Genomic DNA, 14938 nt, shown 5'->3' with positions numbered 1-14938 from the left:
GCCGATGTCAGTAGGTAGTCTATGCCGGTTCTAACTCAATTGGCGAGGGGGGGTCATTTTCTCGAGGGGAGGGGGGGGGGTAATCGCGCGGGGCGTGTCGTCATCGCTGCCTTATCACGCGGGGCGTGACGTTATCGCTGCCTTATCATTTCCGCCGGCGGCCATTATGCCGTCGGCCATTTTTATTATATTTGGCGGGAGATTGTTTAGCTCTTGCCGTCGGCCATTTTTATTATATTTGGCGGGAGATTGTTTAGCTCTTGCGAGCAACCATTTTTATTATGCCGGCTTTCTTATCGCTGCACCAGATGTTGTCAGCACTCATTGTAACCGTGTTATGAAATTCTACAATGTCATTCGGCCTTGAAGGTTGCGATATATTTATCTGGAGAGGTCGTTTCCCTTCCACGTCTTCCAGCTGTTGCATTTTTGATGAGAGGATCTCTCTTTCTCTCTCTCAGACAGAACCGCATACTTTTGCGATAGCTCCAACGGTTTTTCATTATCGCGCTGTTTTTTATTCCATTAGAGAACCACATCCTTTTGTTAATTGCATTTGCGCGATACATTTTATCGCTCGAGAGACGTGTTTAAATAGAAGGTGGTTCACAGCTACACGCATTTCCAGTTGTGTTTTTCAAGCAGCGAAAGTAGTATCGAGAATGTTGGTATCAATTTCAAAACGTCGGTGTGCGATGATCGATGACAGGCAGCGGCGGGATTGGTGAGTGCATCGTTTTGTATCGAAGTGCATCGTTTGTTTCGCGTAAGTGAAAAAAAATATTTTTTCCACAGACGGGCATGGATAGGATGATCTTTGTCCGGTCTTGGCGTCGCGCCATCAAGAAATGGATGATCGAAGCAGAAGACTGGGACGAGGAGTTTATTGTAGCGATAAGGAGATTATTCGAATGGTAAGTTTTTGACGAATTAAATTTATTCAAATATAAAGTTTTACATGCGTGTAAGATTAAAAACTAAAAATGTTTTTTCAGATTGCTGTTTATCGTATTATGCTATATATTCCAACTGTATTCCAACTGTATCGTAGAACGATTTTGTAATAAACCATGCATTCCAATCTTCGATCGTTTCCCTGTAACACACGTATATAATTATTTGTAACGCGCGCACGTACATAATTATTTGATTTATTTTTACCTTCGACGAGTAGGGCTTAGCGATAACCGCATACGTCTACGCCGCGAGGGGGCGATGGGTTTGCCATCGCAGTGGGATCGGCTCCTATCGGAACGTTGCCGCAATCTAGTCCGCAAACGTGTCGACAGAATCTCGACCAGGTGCGATGCTCCGTCATGGGATCGTCATCCTGTTCCCATAGATACAGTTCTATGCCGCGTTCGAAACATTCTACGCGGTCCGCTTCGTTCGAGCAGTAGAATCCTGCGGCCGCGAGATCTTCGGGTTTGACGATGTGAGAAAACTGCCAGTTTTGAAAACTTTTTAGTCTGTCGCGTTCGAGGTGGTAGTTGGGAGAATCAATTTTTTCTTTACATATTTCTTGAATCATGTTGCTGGAAAGAAAAAGAGTTTACGTAAGAACCACGTTGCGAAGAAGTGCTTATAAGAGTATTCTACACGATACCTGTTTCTTATAATTGATCACCCATGCGCGAAATGTTCGAACTTCGTTTAGGCAGCAATGATAGGTTTTTCCGGTAGCGTTTTTCCAACGATGAAGCCGACAGGACGCGTCGTCGTGGTCAATTTGATACACGGGATCGCGAATCAGGTTATCATACTTTGGACAACCAAAAGTTTCCAAATTTATCGATGATATATGTAATAGGTTATCTCTATTCTTCTTTTAGGTTAGAATGAGGCTCAATTGCGTTTCTCTGTAGAACAAAAGAGATTTATTTACACTATGTACAACATGATTGGTTTTCCATTAATCCTACCTGTAGAACAAAAGAGAAACAACATTTAAAGCTCCTATTCCAATTTCTATTTCTCCTCTTTTAGTTTTTAATTTTTACTGTGCTTCCACTGTGATTCTCACGTTCTCCTTTTATTCTTCTCTCGCTCCCTCTCACGTCGGTAACACAGATTCCAATCGTAAGAGAAGCGACGACACTTTCATACTTGTGTCGCGGTTTTCTTTACATCTCCCCCCCTTGAAGAAGAACAAATACGCGTGACGTTCAAAGTAGTTGTTCAGATCTAATCTAACACCGGAGTTAGTTTCGTAATGTGAAAGAGGTTCGATTCCGATTTCTTGTGCCCAGTGTCGATTTCGTAGATTGAATTTGAGATCTTCTTTAGTATTTTATATGGTCCGACTCTCAATTCGTCCAGTTTCTTCCTATTCAGTCGATTTCCATTTTCCACGTAGACTCGGTCTCCCACTCTTAACTGTAATTCTTTTCGGTACAGATCAAAATTCCTTTTATTGTAGTTGTGAGACTTAATCGTGTTTCTCAAAGCTAGTTTTCTGTCTCTTTTTAGGTCGTCATCTGCACATTTTGATTTTAGTTCTTCTGGTAGAATATTTACATTTTCACCTTCCAGTAGGTATTTTGACGCGAATTTTGTGATTGTGTGATCCGTCTTGTTATACGTTTCTACACACCTTTGTGCAATGGTTGTCCATGCAATTTTCCTCTTACTTTCGTTTATCTTGCATCGTATTTTATTAATTAAAGTTTGATTTAACCTTTCATTTAGGCCATTTGAAAATGGTGCATCAACAGCAGTGAAGACTATTTTGGTGTTCTTCTCTTTCAGAAATTCCTTAAATTCTTTCGAATTTATGCCCGGATATTGATCTGTTAATATCATGTTGATGTTGTAACTCTGTGTCACCATCTCGGTTAGTTTTATAAAGTCCTTCGAATTTTGGTTTCTTGATGTTAAGATGTAGGCGTATCTCGTGAAGTGGTCCACCAAAAGATGCAAGTATTTCTTTGTTGACCGCGATCCGCCAAAACCTCCAATCGTGTCAATGGATACAATTTCAAAAGGATATTTCGCTGGTCCCAAGTATGACATTAAACCATATTTAGATTTTCTTCTTGATTTGTTTTTAATACAAGTCTCGCAATTATCGCAGATTTTTTTTATATTTACTATGAGGTTTTTCGCTGTATAGAACGGTGTTATTTTATTCATCATTTGGCTCCTTCCAATGTGACAGTACGTCTTGTGTACCTTTTCTATTAGGTTTTTACTTAACTCTTCCGATAAAATGATTTTCTCTCTTTTTTTCGTTTTTTTATAGTAGATTTCATTTTTCTTTGTCAGTTTATCTTTTCTTTGTTCATTTAGGTTTTTTTGTCGGTCGTTTTTTATATCCACTAGATCAATTAAATTAACCACTTTCAAGAAGTCTTCTGCATTCTCATAGGGTTCCAGAACCGGGTTTCTGCTTAGGCTGTCTGCTTCTTGATTTGATGTCCCTGGGTTATATTTTATTTTGAAATCATATTGTGACAAGTAGTATGTCAGATCCCCTAGTTCTTCATCCGTCCTGGCCTTCATGTTCATGTGTTCCAAGGGTTTGTGATCAGAGTATATCGTAAATTCTTTCCCCATTAACCAGTGTTGCCAGTACTTGACGGCTTCTTTTATCGCCAAACATTCCAGGTATATTGCTTTCCTTTTCTTTTGGGCCTCAGTTATTTTTTTTGAGAAGTAAGCCACTGGCTTACCATTTCCATTTTCATCGTTTTGTTTTAGCACAGCTCCCACCCCTTTAATGCTCGCATCTGTGTAGATGTCAATTGGGGCTTCCGGGTCGAAAATTTTCAAAACCGGTTCTGAACACATCAGTACCTTTATTTTGTCAAACGCTTCTTGACAGTCTTCTGACCAGTTGAATGGTATTTCCTTCCTCAGTAGGTTGTGAAGCGGGTCTAGAATTATCGCACTGTGTGGTATAAATTTATGGTGAAAATTTACTTTTCCCAGAAATTGACGTATGTTTTTTCTCGTTTTCGGAACTGGAAAATCCTTGACAGCCGTTAGATAATCCTTCAGAGGTTTTATGGAATTATTCTCTATTCTGTGACCTAGGTAATTCGCATGATTCTTTGCGAAGGTGCATTTTGCGAATTTCAGTCTAAATCCTTCAGTTGATATTGCCTCCAATAGTTTCGACAAATGTTTGATGTGTTCTTCAAAAGTTTTTGAAAAAACTATGATGTCATCTATGAAATTTACCGCAAATCCAGAGAGCTTCTGTCTCCTTATAATGCTGCTTAATATTCTCTGAAAAATTGCTGGGGCCGTTTTTAGTCCAAATGGGAGGCAAGTCCATTGGTAGTGGCCCTCCTGTGTAGCAAATGCAGTTTTTTCTCTGTCCTGGATCTTTAGAGGGATTGACCAAAATGCCGAATTGATGTCTAACGTTGTAAAGTATTTGCTATTTATTGTTTTTCCCATCAGATCTTCGATCAGTGGGAACGGTTGTGATTGGGGAACAATGATTTTGTTCAAGTCTCTAAAATCTATACATAATCTTGATCTTTTGCCCTCTTCCTTTTTATATGCCAGGGTAACCGGAGCGGCAAACGGACTGCATGATTCTTCGATCAAATCTTTCTCCAACAGCTTTGTTATTTGGTTTTCTATTTCTTTCCTATCTTCCATCGTGCATCTATATGGGCGTTTGTAACAGTATTTATCAACCATGAGATCAATATGAGCTTCATAGTCTTTTACCCTACCGATGTCGTACTTGTCTTTTGCGAATACTGATTTGTATTTGTCTATCAGTTTTTCAATTTCTAGTTGTTGTTGTGAACTTAGGTGATTTATTGAAATTTCAAATTCCTCAGGATTTATGTGCTTATTGAAATTTACTTCATGTTTGTTCGCGGCTTTGTTTTCTGGTTCTTTACCTAGTACATCAGGAATTTTTACCTTTTCTCTTTCTATATCTTCCTTTTTCCTTGAAACACCTTTGTTTATTTTCTTGTTGTAGACTTGCATGATCCTTAGATCTTCATCTTGGGTTAACCTGAATTTCTTGATGCAGTCCAGACCGATTAGAAAATCGTAATTAAAATTTTTATTATCTACAACGAAGACATCCATGTTTTTTTCAATATCGTAGATTTTTATTTTTAGTGTTACCATACCTTCTGTTTTCTTTACACCATTAATAGTTTTCAAATTTACCGTTTGTATTGTATCTGGATTTTTTTGTTTCATCTTCAGCAATTTTGCATTAATTAGTGACACGTTCGAGCCTGAGTCATAAACTCCAGAAACTACAAGTGTGTCATTCAGTAGTAACTTGATTTTTATTAATGGTGTTATTTCTAGTTTTTTGGGTCTTTTCCATTTAATTCTATTTCTAACTCTGAGTTATTGACATTTTTTATTTGTTCCGTTCTTTTACTTCTTCCATTTTTTTCCCTAAACCAGCAAGTTGATTCCGGGTGGTAACGCTTTCCTTTTTTTTCATTTTCACAGTGTTGAAACTATAGACAGGAGACTGAGGCACGGAGTGGCTCAGGATCGGCAGGAAAGTGATATAGGCAGGTGACTGGAGAATGGATGTAAGAAAGGTGCAGGTGGAGTAAATACTGAGTATAATGGAAATTAAATATATTAAAACAATCGGTAAATACAGAGGCACGTACAATGGATTGAGACGTCGTCACGAAAAATACGTACTAAAAAGCGAAGCCCGCGAGTACAGAAATTGAACGATACAGCGATCAGTCGATCGTATAATATGACGCGTGAAATGATGATCAGTCGATCAGAATATTGCCAAAGGACCCCGTGCTGGGGTTGTCGCGGGTTATTTATACTGTGCGGGGCCACCGACAGCGGAAGGAATAAGGAGTGGGGTTTTTGAAAATGACAAAGGATTTGGCAGTGTCGAGCGTTAGTTAGCGGACGAGGGCAATGCCCTAACGGCCGCTGCTGCACAGGAAACAAGGACGATGGGTAACGGGTTTGATGTTTTGGAATATGGGAATCGGTGGCTCACGCGACAAGTAATCCGTCAGACGTAAACATAAAGTTTACGTCTGCGTGCGTTGACCCGGTTTCGGCGCCGAGCTCGATCGGCTGTCTATTGTCGCCCGAGAACCGAGGCCGCTCGCCTGCGGATTAGCGCAAAAACTCTATGGTGGGTCTGTTTGTGTCGCACGGTTTCTTGCGTTACCGGGGTTCCCGGTAACGCCTGCAATGATTTTGAACATTCCGCCCGCCTTCGACAATCGTCGAACGGAAATGATCGCGCGTGGGTGAACGGGCATGATGGTATGGCAATGAACGAATGACTAAACGTTGAAATGGATCGATGAGATGAATTACAGCGAGGTATTTGAATGTTGAAATTGAATGTGTGAAACTGTCAATTGAATGGGATGAAATGTGATGTTTACGTGGCCGCTGCGCGGCGTAGGAGAACGATTTTTGTTACTGGTCGCGTGAGCGAGCTGGTGGCAGTTCTCACCGTGACGACTCGGACGTGGCCATCGGAGCCTGGGTGGACGTTGGTGATGCGGGCGAGGGGCCACTTGGTGGGGGGCGTGATTTCTGACTTCACCAAGGCGAGGTCTCCGATATTTAGGGACGGCTGGGCGGTGGTCCACTTCCTTCGGGACTGGAGCTGATGAAGGTACTCTGATGCCCATCGTCGCCAGAAGTGCTCCAGTCTCTGCTGCAGCTGTTGCCATCGGGTGAGCCGCGGTGTTGGCACGTCGTGCAGCGTGGGCTCTGGGATGGCCAGGAGTGGTCCGCCGATGAGGAAGTGGCCCGGCGTGAGGGGGGTCAGGTCCTCGGGATCGTCGGTCAATGCCTGGAGTGGGCGGGAGTTCAGGCATGCCTCGACCTGGCAAAGGAAGGTCGCCAGCTCCTCGAATGTGTAGGGTTGGTCGCCGACGACCCGGCGGAGGTGATGTTTTACGGAGCGGACGGCTGCTTCCCAGATCCCGCCGAAGTGGGGCGCGCCCGCTGGATTGAACTTCCACCTCACTCCCTCTTTGGCCAGCTGACTCGCGATGAAGGTTGCCTCCTTGGAGGACGCCCGGAACATGCGACGTAGCTCCTGATCCGCCCCCACGAAGTTCGTCCCGCAGTCGCTCGTCATTGAGGCACATTGCCCGCGTCGGCCCGTGAACCGTCGGAAGGCCGCGAGAAACGCAGGGGTGGAGTAGTCGGTGACTGCTTCCAGGTGGACGGCTCTCGTGCTGAAACAGATAAATATTGCGACGTAGCCCTTGATGGACTTGTGACCGCGTCCTGGTGCTGTCTTCAGTCTAAACGGCCCGGCGTAGTCCACCCCCGTGTGCGTGAATGGTCGTGATGGCGTGACCCGGTGGGAAGGGAGGTCGCCCATAAGTTGTGTGGCGGTTGCCGCCCGCCATCGCAGGCACGTGATGCAGTGGGAGATGCATCCCTTGACCCTTTGGCGTCCTTGGGGTATCCAGTACCGCTGTCGGATGGAGGCCAGGGTGAGCTGTACCCCCCCGTGTAATGTCCGCTGGTGGTGCTGCTCGACGATTAGTTGCGTGAGTCGGGACCCGGGTGGCAGGATGATCGGGTGCTGCTCGTCGTACGGGAGCAGCGAGTTTTTTATCCGTCCCCCTACCCGGAGTATGCCTTGACGGTCGAGGAACGGTGACATGGTTCGAAGTTTGCTGGCCGCTCGAACGGGTTGTCCGTGGGTGAGGGCTGCGATCTCCGTCCCGAATTCGTGTCGCTGTGCTATCTTGGTCCAGCGGGTTTCCGCGCCTTCCAGCTCCTCCGGTCGCAGCTGAGGTGTCGCTGCTGGCTTTGGCGAGGGTGGTCGGCGCTCCCTCCACCGCAGGCACCAGGCGCTGATTCGGAGCAGGCGGTTCACGGACGAATATCGATGCAGCATCGTCTCCTCTTCGGCGTTCTCCAGCTGGGTGTGCAGGCAGGTGGAGGGTTGTCGCTCTTCCTCGGTGGTGTCGATTATCGGGGAGGTCGTGTCCCACACTGTGGGAGGTTCCGTCAGCCAGGCGGGTCCGCTCCACCAGAGTGGGTGGTGTGTCAGTTGGCTCGCGGGGATGCCTCGCGATGCGCAGTCTGCTGGGTTGTCCTTGGTGCTAACGTGGTGTAGGCAGACGTCCGGCACGGTCGTCTGGACTTCAGACACCCGGTTGGCGACGTAGGTGCGCCATCGCGTCGGTTCGCCGTGCAGCCAGGCCAGGGTGACCGTGGAATCGGACCAGAGATGGCTCGTGTCAATCGGTACCCGCAGCTCCCTGCGTAGGTGCGCCAGTAACCGTGCCCCCAGGACCGCGGCGCACAGCTCCAATCGCGGGAGCGACACACTTTGTAGCGGGGCTGTCTTCGTCTTCGCCGCGATCAGGGTGACCCGTGTCTCCGGTGGGCCGCTGGTTCGGATGTATGCTGCTGCGGCGTAGGCCTTTTCAGAGGCATCCACGAAGACGTGCAGCTGCTGTGTTGTCGTCGGCGTCTCGGTCCCGAGCCATCGGGGAAGACGTATTTGGTTGAGGTCAGCTGCGTCAGCGGTGAGCCTCTTCCAGGTATCTGCGGCGGCGGGTGGGAGCTGCTCGTCCCAGTCGAGTCGCTCCTGCCACAGCTGCTGGAGGAATATCTTTCCTCGGACAATGAACGGTGACAGCCATCCGAGTGGGTCGAACAGTTTAGCCACCTGCGACAGGACGTAGCGCTTCGTCACGGTCGAAGGTGGAGGAGTTGGGGGACCTTGGAAGGAGAAGGTCAGGGTGTCGTTGTGCGGATGCCACTTTAGTCCCAGAGCGCTGCATCCCAGCTCTGGGTACCACGGCAAGGTGGATGAAGTGGCGAGGTACTCGTCCGGCAGGTGGTTCGTCAGTGTGTCGCTGTTCGAGCTCCACTTCTTCAAGGTGAAGCCGCCCGCCCTACAGATTCCGATCAGTTCGGTCTGAGTTTTTACGGCTTCCTCCTCGCTGCTGTCGCCTGAGAGGATGTCATCCACGTAGGTGGCTTCCCGGAGTGTGGTGGCGCCTCTCGGGAACTGGTCTTCCTCGTCGTCCGCGAGCTGCAGTAGAGTGCGGATGGCCAGGAAGGGGGCGCATGTGAGCCCGTAGGTGACGGTGGTGAGGTGGTACACCAGGATTTTGTCTTCTGGGTTGTCCCGCCAGAGGATCCGCTGGAAATCTCGGTCGTCCGGATGTATCTGGATTTGCCGGTACATCTTTTCGACGTCGGCGAGAAAGGCGATTTTGTGGCGCCTCCACCTCAGCAGTACGTCCATCAAGTTTCGCTGCAGTTTGGGTCCGGCTGACAAGTGGTGGTTCAGTGATTGGCCGGTTGAAGACGGTCGGGATCCGTTGAACACCACCCGCAGTTTGGCGGAGGCGCCAGTGCCCTTCAGTACCCCGTGATGAGGGAGGTAGAAATGCGGAGTTCTGACGCACTCCTCATCCCTGGGGACTTCCTGCATGTGGCCCAGATGCCGGTATTCCCGCATGAAGTCATGGTAAGCGGCACCGAGGGCAGGATTGTCCCGGAGGCGCCGCTCGGTCGACAGTAGGATGCGCCGGGCGACGCTGTGGCTTTCTCCTAGGCTGGGGGATGCGTCCTTGAAGCAGAGCCGTACCACGTACCGCCCGTCCGCCTGTCTGTAGTGGGTCCGACGGAAGGTCTCTTCGACTGCTTTTTCTTCTGCGGTTCGGTGGGTGGATGTTGGCGCTGCTACCTCCTCTTGCTCCCAGAATCGTCTTACGAGAGACGTTAGGTCGTCGATGGTGCAGGTGTGGGTGGATACGTCTCGGGTTGGCGATCGTCGTCTCGCCGTCGGTCCTGATAGAATCCACCCGAAGATCGTCTCCTGGGCGATTGGCGCGTATCGCCCGCCGTGGCGGATGCCCTCCAGCACAATCTGCGGGTATACGTCCGCCCCTAGCAGCAGTTCGATCGGCGTGGTCGAGGTTGTCCTGGGGTCGGCGAGCGGCAGGCCGGAGGTGTGAGGCCAGTGAGGCGTCTGGGCGGCACAGGAGGGCTGGTAGGCTGTCAGCCGAGATAGTACCAGCGCCTCCACCTTACACGACTGGCTGCAGACGAGCGCGGTCGACGTCAGGGTCAGGTTGACTCTTCCTCGCGTGGCCGCCGTGACCTTGCCTCCGGCGCCGAGGACCAGTTGGGAGCTTGACCTGCGGGGAAGTCGCATTCGTTGGACCAGGGACTCGCTGATCAGCGACACCTCCGAGCAGGGGTCGATCATAGCTCGAGCGGTGACCTTCCGATTTCCTGCAGATGCGGTGACGAGGGCGGTGGCGAGTAGAACGGAGACTGTCCCCGTGGTCAGTTCGTGCCGCTTGGTGGTGTGCAGTGTCGCGACTGACGTCGTGGTTGGATCGTTGGCCGCCTCGTGAAGCATCGTGTGATGCATCTGGGCGCATCGCTGACATCTCTTAGCGGATGGGCAGGCCGTAGTATTGTGTGGACCGAGGCAGTTCCTGCACCAGCGGCGACTTGTCACCATCTGCAGCCGACCAGCAGGGGTCAGTGATCGGAAGGCGCTGCAGAAACAGAGAATGTGATTCCCCTGACACAGGTTGCATCGCGACCGGGATGCTGCTTCGGTGGCGGTGTGTAGCGCCTTGACCCTCGACGGTGGTGGCGTCGCGGGCATGGGAGCGCGCGTCCCTTGACGGAACTCGAACGCCTCGAGTGTCCGGATCGTCGTCTCCAGAAACTCGAGGAGCTCTGAAAATGCTGGAGGGTCGACGCGGCTTCCCAACGACTTTTCCCACTCCTTTAGGGTGTGTCGGTCCAGTCTTCGCACGGTGTGGTGGACGATCCAGTGCGATTCGTCGTTGACCGGGATGCCCAGACTGTTCAGCACAGCCGCCACGTTGCACGTGGTGTTTAATACGGCCTTCAGCTCGGTCGCGTTGTGGGTGGTGCATGATTTTACGCCGTACAACGCGTCGAACTGAGCGGCGACCAGCAAGCGACGGTTCTGGTACCGGTGCTCCAGCAGTTCCCAGGCCTGTGAGAAATTGGCGGCGTTCGCTGGAATTCGCTGGACCAGCTGCGCAGCTTCTCCTGTGAGGCTCGCAGACAGATAGTGGAATCGCTCCGCGTCGGACCAGGCCTCGTCGTTGACGACCAGGGACGTGAAGAGGTCCCTAAATCTTGTCCACTCGGTGAATTGTCCGGAAAATGTTGGCAGCGTGATGCGCGGCAGCGCCGAGCGTGGTCTGGGACCTGACGTGGGTGGAGGTACGGCGGGCGACAGGGTCTGAGTCTGCACGAAGTCGTCGAGCATCGCCAGGAGCTGACCTCTCTGCACGCAGCATGCTCCTTCCGCTTGATCGTAGAGGTCCAGCGTGAAATAGTCCGTTTCACGATCGTCGGCGGTCGCTGCACTCACGATCTGGTCATCCAGAGCTTGAAATTGCGCCCAGGCGGCGTCCAAATGATCCAGTTTGGACTGAATCGTCCCCTTCGTCATGTTGGCCTTCCCCAACTTCTTTAGGTTGTCCGCCGTCCGGGATATGCGTCCGAAGAGGACGTGTTGGCGAGACACTAGCGCGTCCATGACGTCTCAATTGTACAGGAAAAGGAAAATAGGAAGGATATCCGGCTCGAAGGACCAATGTTGAAACTATAGACAGGAGACTGAGGCACGGAGTGGCTCAGGATCGGCAGGAAAGTGATATAGGCAGGTGACTGGAGAATGGATGTAAGAAAGGTGCAGGTGGAGTAAATACTGAGTATAATGGAAATTAAATATATTAAAACAATCGGTAAATACAGAGGCACGTACAATGGATTGAGACGTCGTCACGAAAAATACGTACTAAAAAGCGAAGCCCGCGAGTACAGAAATTGAACGATACAGCGATCAGTCGATCGTATAATATGACGCGTGAAATGATGATCAGTCGATCAGAATATTGCCAAAGGACCCCGTGCTGGGGTTGTCGCGGGTTATTTATACTGTGCGGGGCCACCGACAGCGGAAGGAATAAGGAGTGGGGTTTTTGAAAATGACAAAGGATTTGGCAGTGTCGAGCGTTAGTTAGCGGACGAGGGCAATGCCCTAACGGCCGCTGCTGCACAGGAAACAAGGACGATGGGTAACGGGTTTGATGTTTTGGAATATGGGAATCGGTGGCTCACGCGACAAGTAATCCGTCAGACGTAAACATAAAGTTTACGTCTGCGTGCGTTGACCCGGTTTCGGCGCCGAGCTCGATCGGCTGTCTATTGTCGCCCGAGAACCGAGGCCGCTCGCCTGCGGATTAGCGCAAAAACTTTATGGTGGGTCTGGTTGTGTCGCACGGTTTCTTGCGTTACCGGGGTTCCCGGTAACGCCTGCAATGATTTTGAACACACAGATTTGACATGGTTTCTTTTCTTCAACTTTTTCGAATTTCCTATCGGGATACCTTCCTTTTCTTTCCATTCTCGTTTTATCCACCAGATGTTCTAGTTTGCCAATTTCGTTGTAGAGATCTTCTATTCCTTGTAGAGTTTCTCTGTCTATTTTATCGGATACGTAGTTTGGTAAGCCGACCGCTATAAGGTCTATTAGTGTTTCGGTGTCGATTGATTTTCTTATCTCTAGCAACAGTTTTTCTTTCTTCAGAGCGTAGTCCAGCAAAGCGCCCGCTTGATATTTAAAGGCATGAGCGTATCTAATCGGAGACCATCCCTTATTGGCGAAGGTGTCGCGAAAGCTACTTTTCCACTTGGTCCATTCTGATTCCACCGTGAGTTTTAAAATCATACAGCTGTACCAATCCGCACCCGCTTTCTCCAGGAAAAATTTTAGAATTTCAATTATTTTCCTGTCCTGGACTACCATGCATCGTTCGCACTCTTTTTCAAATTCCTGTACCCATTGATGGGCGTTCGAATTTTTCCCATCAAATTTATCGATCATGAAGTCTTTTGCTATTTTCGCCAAGTTCTGCACTTCGGATTTTTGTTGTTTTTCTTCGAGCACTTTTTCCAACAATTTTTTTATTGTTTCATCTGTGGTACTTTGTGTAGTCTCGACTGCTTGTCCCGTGGTTTCCTCTAAATAATAATCTCCAAATTGTAGATTTTCGTCCTCGTCTAAGTATACTTTACTTAATCCTTCTGTTAGAGTAATCCAGACTTTTCTATATTGGTTTCTCTTTGTTAGTGTCTTTTTTACCTTGGCGAATGCCTGTGACGTTGTTAGCTCCTTGTGTAGATTCGTCGGCTGGTATTCATCTGGTATATCGAAGGTGCGACCGTCTTTTGTGCCTATTGAGGTTAGGCATATTATTGTTGACTTTCCGTCTGCCGCTCCTCGCATCTTGAAATCAAACCGTAGTTTGTCCATCTCTTGAAATAATTGCAGAAATGTTGTTTTGTAATAGGTTATCTCTATTCTTCTTTTAGGTTAGAATGAGGCTCAATTGCGTTTCTCTGTAGAACAAAAGAGATTTATTTACACTATGTACAACATGATTGGTTTTCCATTAATCCTACCTGTAGAACAAAAGAGAAACAACATTTAAAGCTCCTATTCCAATTTCTATTTCTCCTCTTTTAGTTTTTAATTTTTACTGTGCTTCCACTGTGATTCTCACGTTCTCCTTTTATTCTTCTCTCGCTCCCTCTCACGTCGGTAACACAGATTCCAATCGTAAGAGAAGCGACGACACTTTCATACTTGTGTCGCGGTTTTCTTTACATATATTCAAATTTTGAAGAAAATTTTTCTCGTAATATCCACCTTTGTACGCTACCACCGGATCCGCGTAGCCACGAACAAAATTTTTAATAATGTCAGGTATATCTTTTTGCCGGTAAGCTTCAAAACCGAAATCTTTGAATGGGATTCCATGCACCGAATCGCTGACGAACCGTGCCGACCGTTTGTCGACGCTGGATAAATTATAAAATTTTCTGTCTAAACGAAATTCAGCGAATTTGAATGATCCGTCGTGAACGTCAATGATGGATAGTTCTTTGCGGACGAAATTTTTGTCCACGGTACATCCATCCATGTCAATGATGTGCGTGATATGATTCATCTAAATACGCAAGTAAATCCATTCGTACCAATGATACGATTCATCTAAATACTAATTCTAAAAGGTTACTACACTTACCGTGCGTTAGAAGGATGCGACAAAAACCGCTGAGAACAAAAGACTCTAGATGTGCTTCTTACACGACGCGTTTGCGATGTAACTTGTCGTGAAACTATCGAGGTTAATTTATAAGAATGCGTGAGAGATGAAACGACGTCTCCCTCCTCTCTCGCGAAAAATGTGGTTCAGGATGCGCGATAAGCATATCGCATGGTCGGGATAAAGAAAGAAAAAAAAACGTTGAATTAGAAATGTGGGATTGGATATTAATAAAATTTGACGTAACGATTATGCGTATTTTAAAATTTATTTTGAAAGCTGTATCCTTACATAAAATAAGAGTGGAAATACGATTAAAGTATAGCGGTTTTCGATATCCATGAGTTATGCGACGCGTCCAGCCCTAACCATTTAACGTATATTTTATTTCCTTTTCTACGTAATATTTTTTCCACCAAGTATATGTCAGGATATTTGACAGCGCGTATCTCGTGCTCGTAAAATCCGCCGGCGATCGGGTTGTCCTTCGAGTCGGCCAAGAGGTACGCTACGGGATTCGTTCGTTTCACCGCGGTAATCTTAAATATTTCCGTTGCCCAGTTCGGTGTGTATCCCTTGTCGAATACCGTTTTGAACTTGCTGACGCGTACGCGATCGCCAACCTTGAACTTGGCAGGACCAGCGATCTTCACGTTGCTGTACACGGTGGATAAAAGATGCTTGGCATTTTTGCGGTTTACGTCCGCGGGTCGCATACGGATGGTGCGATGTTTTCGATTGTTGTAGTCATCGATCAGCGTGGGAAGCGTATCGATCCAACGATATTTTCCGCTCAACGAGAAGAATTTCCACATGCGGTTCTTCAGCGTGCGATTGAAACGTTCCACGACGGAAGCCTT

Source organism: Halictus rubicundus, unplaced genomic scaffold, assembly GCF_050948215.1.
Source record: "Halictus rubicundus isolate RS-2024b unplaced genomic scaffold, iyHalRubi1_principal scaffold0059, whole genome shotgun sequence".
Classification (NCBI taxonomy): domain Eukaryota; kingdom Metazoa; phylum Arthropoda; class Insecta; order Hymenoptera; family Halictidae; genus Halictus; species Halictus rubicundus.
This window is presented reverse-complemented; position numbering follows the sequence as displayed.